This window comes from Lichenostomus cassidix, unplaced genomic scaffold (genome assembly GCF_008360975.1).
Source record: "Lichenostomus cassidix isolate B80296 unplaced genomic scaffold, HeHo_3.0 HiC_scaffold_33, whole genome shotgun sequence".
Classification (NCBI taxonomy): Eukaryota; Metazoa; Chordata; class Aves; order Passeriformes; family Meliphagidae; genus Lichenostomus; species Lichenostomus cassidix.
In genome coordinates this window covers 3,333,674-3,338,214 of record NW_028147632.1, presented here as the reverse complement: position 1 = coordinate 3,338,214, position 4,541 = coordinate 3,333,674, and the positions used below count along the sequence as shown (strand labels likewise).

The 4,541-nt window shown below is 47.9% G+C and overlaps 1 pseudogene; it reads right to left on the bottom strand.

The window, feature by feature from the left end:
• Positions 1-806: 806 nt before the first annotated feature.
• Positions 807-1,434, bottom strand: LOC146421537 (uncharacterized; annotated as a pseudogene).
• Between the last annotated feature and the right edge of the window lie 3,107 nt (positions 1,435-4,541).

Below are 4,541 nucleotides of genomic sequence, written 5' to 3'. Positions count from 1 at the left end.
TCGGAGTTGCTGTTTAATATGTGTTTCTGGATCGTCTCATTCAAATGCAAAGTAATCCCTGCAGTTTACATCGAGTGGGCAAGTCCAAAAGGCATCCTTTAAATCTATGACGCTGTACCATATATCATGTGGTCCCAACTGGCTTAAGATAGTGTACGGATTGGCTACTACTGGGAATCGCTCAATGGTCTTTTTATTTATTTTCCTTAGATCATGGACTAATCGGTAGCTGCCGTCTGCTTTCTTAACTGGCAGAATTGGAGTATTATAGGGAGACATGCATGGTTCAAGGATACCTTGTTCTAATAATCGTTTTATTTCTGGTTGCAGACCCTTCTTGCCTTCGTTAGATATTGGATATTGCTGTATTTTAATCGGTATCTCTGGGTTTTTGAGAGTAACTGTGATTGGTTCAATATTAAGTTTACCCACGGTATCTGGTGTATACCATACCTGTGGGTCAATTTGTTGTTCGTCTCGAGTAGACAAGGTATATAATTTAACTTGCAATTCACTCTCTTTTATTTGTAACCCAATGCCTAATTCAACCATTAAATCTTGTCTCAACAAGTTAAATTCTGCTTCTGGTAATAGTAGTAGTGATCCCACCCCTAATTTAGATGGTGTTTCAAATAGTACATCCTTAATCACAGATGCTCTAAAAGGTTCTCCTTTGGCCCCAATCACTTGTACTGTATCTCTGGAAATTTTGCACCCTAATGGCAAGGATTGAATTGTTGATCTTTCAGCTCCTGAGTCTACAAGGAACTCAAATTCTTGGCGCTGGGGTCTTATCAAAATCCTTATCAAGGGCTCAGCGGTCTTATGTGACCCCAGCAAATACAGCCCCTGACAGCCCTATTCCTCGGCAAACATTTTCTCATCGGCGATCCTCTGCCTGCAATTTCTTTTCACATGCCCCGGTTTCTGACAATAAAAACACACAACTTTACTCATATCTCTTCCTTCCCTTCTCTGGGGGGGGTGAAACTCTCTCTCAGCTCGCAAGCTCTCAGACCGAAGAAGCTGACTTTCCTTTTCTTGCCTTCTTGCATTTCCTTGTTCACTCCTCACCACCGCGGCCATCACTCTGGCTTGCTTTTTATAACTTTCTTCTTCCCTTCTCACATACACTTTCTGTGCCTCCCTTAACAATTCATCTAACCCTCTCTCTTGCCAATTTTCTAACTTCTCCAATTTTCTCCGAATGTCAGGCCATCCCTTTGACACAAACTGCACTTTTAAAAGGGTTTGGCCTGCCGGATTATCAGGATCTATTCCAGAATATAATTGCAAGTTTTTCCTTAGCCTTTCCAACCAGGTGGTTGGATCCTCATCTTTCTTTTGATTCTCATTAAAGGCTTTGTGCATATTTTGCCCTCTAGGCACAGCCTCCTTTATTCTTTGAATTATAATAGCTCTCAAGTCCTGCATGTTAGCCCGATCTTGTGGGTTTTGATTGTCCTAATTGGGCCTTTGCAAAGGCCACTTTATATCACCCATGGGACCCTGTGGGTGCTGGTTTTCCCAAATACGCATGCCTGCGATTCGGATCATGCGTCTCTCTTCTATGGTGAAAAGTATCCCCAAAATTGATTGTAACTCATCCCATGTATAGAGACTATGACCTAGGAATTGATCCACTCGCTCTGCTACCCCAAGTGGATCTTTTAAAAGATGCCCCATATCTTTTTTAAATTCACGGACATCTATGGAGTTCAGAGGCACTTCTACATACCCTATGCCCGGTACCTGGCCACGCCCCTCTTGGTTTACCATCCCCATAGCCACTTCCCTTAGAGGGTATAAATTTTGAGCTCTGCTCCGGGTAATCGGACCCTGCAGAGTGTTGACCTCATAGTCAGATAAGGGACTTTCCCGTTTCCCAGGAGACGATGGCTCAGCACTTCCCCCCGGAGTCAGGCTGTCTCCCTCTCCTCGGGCTGACGGAGCTATATCCCCCTTTTCCTGATGTAACAAAGCCGCACCTCCCCCCTCCCGCTGTGGTGGGGGAGTTCCTCCCGCCTCCCGCTGTGGTAGAGCTGCAGGAGGTGGTGGTGCCGCACCTCCCCCTCTTCGGACTAACGGATCTACACCCCCTCTTTCCTGATGTAACAAAGCCGCACCTTCCCCCTCCCGCTGTGGTGGAGGAGTTCCTCCCGCCTCCCGCTGTGGTGGGGGAGTTCCTCCCGCCTCCCTCTGTGGTGGAGCTGCAGGAGGTGGTGCGTATGGTGGGGGTGTATCAACAAGTTTCTTTCTTTTGTCTTTTCTTTGGAGCACAAACACTCCCACCCCCTTCTCGTAAGGGAGCCAAAGAGCCGCATAGTCGCTCTCCTCTGGGTTAAATGGTCTTTTGCTGTTAACCCAGAGATTTAGGGCTTGACATAGAGATTCCTCGTCGGATCCAAAGACCGGCCAATATAAGGAGTTTGCCCTAATCTGTCTTCCTCCCCAAATTGCTACACAATAGTTAATCATTTTATTTTTACTCTTCCCCTGGGTCCGGGGATCATCAGCCCAATATTTCAGCTGTATGCCTAACGGACTGTCAGGGGGAATCCCTGGGAGTCTCCCATTTTTTTCTTCATGGAGGCAGAAGGCTTGCTGTCCCTCTGTCCCATCTTCCGGAGTGCCCTCACACGCACCAACAACACAACACTCGCTTTCTCTCGGTCGTGACCTGACCCCTCGCGGGGAACAGGAACTGCACTACTGGAGAGTCCCAATCACTTCGTCCGCATATGGACGTCTCACACGCTGCACTCCGGGAAAACCACCCCAACCACCCACGCCATGTGTGTCTCTGTATCTCAACCGATACTCACACTCCGCTGTCCGGCGTCTTGTGGTCTTCTGTGCACGGAATTTCAGGGGTCTTGAACCCTTGGCTGATATCCGAAATTTGGGTTCGTCGGTTAGGGGTGCCAGTGGAGTGTCCCCTCCAGGCCGTCAAATCACGACGGGGCGCCTCCCTTTGGGGAACTCCAGAGGAATTTCCCTATCCGAGTCACGGCACCAAAATTTGTTATCAATTTAGCCTCATTATCCAATCAGAGACGTAGATCCAATTAAAAAAATTTATTAATTAAAAGCAAGCGGATATCAGTCAAGTCAGCTCCCGCCTCCCGCTGTGGTGGAGCTGCAGGAGGTGGTGGTGCGTATGGTGGGGGTGTATCAACAAGTTTCTTTCTTTTGTCTTTTCTTTGGAGCACAAACACTCCCACCCCCCTCTCGTAAGGGAGCCAAAGAGCCGCATAGTCGCTCTCCTCTGGGTTAAATGGTCTTTTGCTGTTAACCCAGAGATTTAGGGCTTGACATAGAGATTCCTCGTCGGATCCAAAGACCGGCCAATATAAGGAGTTTGCCCTAATCTGTCTTCCTCCCCAAATTGCTACACAATAGTTAATCATTTTATTTTTACTCTTCCCCTGGGTCCGGGGATCATCAGCCCAATATTTCAGCTGTATGCCTAACGGACTGTCAGGGGGAATCCCTGGGAGTCTCCCATTTTTTTTCTTCATGGAGGCAGAAGGCTTGCTGTCCCTCTGTCCCATCTTCCGGAGTGCCCTCACACGCACCAACAACACAACACTCGCTTTCTCTCGGTCGTGACCTGACCCCTCGCGGGGAACAGGAACTGCACTACTGGAGAGTCCCAATCACTTCGTCCGCATATGGACGTCTCACACACTGCACTCCGGGAAAACCACCCCAACCACCCACGCCATGTGTGTCTCTGTATCTCAACCGATACTCACACTCCGCTGTCCGGCGTCTTGTGGTCTTCTGTGCACGGAATTTCAGGGGCCTTGAACCCTTGGCTGATATCCGAAATTTGGGTTCGTCGGTTAGGGGTGCCAGTGGAGTGTCCCCTCCAGGCCGTCAAATCACGACGGGGCGCCTCCCTTTGGGGAACTCCAGAGGAATTTCCCTATCCGAGTCGCGGCACCAAAATTTGTTATCAATTTAGCCTCATTATCCAATCAGGGACGTAGATCCAATTAAAAAAATTTATTAATTAAAAGCAAGCGGATATCAGTCAAGTCAGCGCTGGACGGGCAGAGATTCAAGCATATTTCTATGCACCGCGCCTCGGGCCCACAGAGGACTGAATTTTATAACCCTTTAGTACCCCACTCCCCCCGTATGTCTTGATTGGCGTCTCTTCATGAATCCTTGATTGGCTGTTGAGACGTCTTAGGCTGGTGTGCTCTGCGTTGGGTGATGGTTACTGGGCCTCCTGGGATGGTCTCTCCGTGGGGGTTGCACAGGGGGAGGTTTTTATGGACCCCTGAACCACATTCCTTTTGTATCTGCCTCATAGGGGCTGCACAGGGGGAGGTTTTTTTATGGCCCCTGAGCCAAATTCCTTTGTATCTGCCTCATGGGGGTTGGGCAGGGTTCCTAACAAGATTCGTTTTTATAACAGCAAAAAAAAAAAGAAAGAAAGAAAAAAGAAAAATAAAAGGAAAGGCAATTTTAAGACTTATCACCTTTTTCAAACAGTTCGTGAACTAAACTGATTGTAATTTATTACAAGA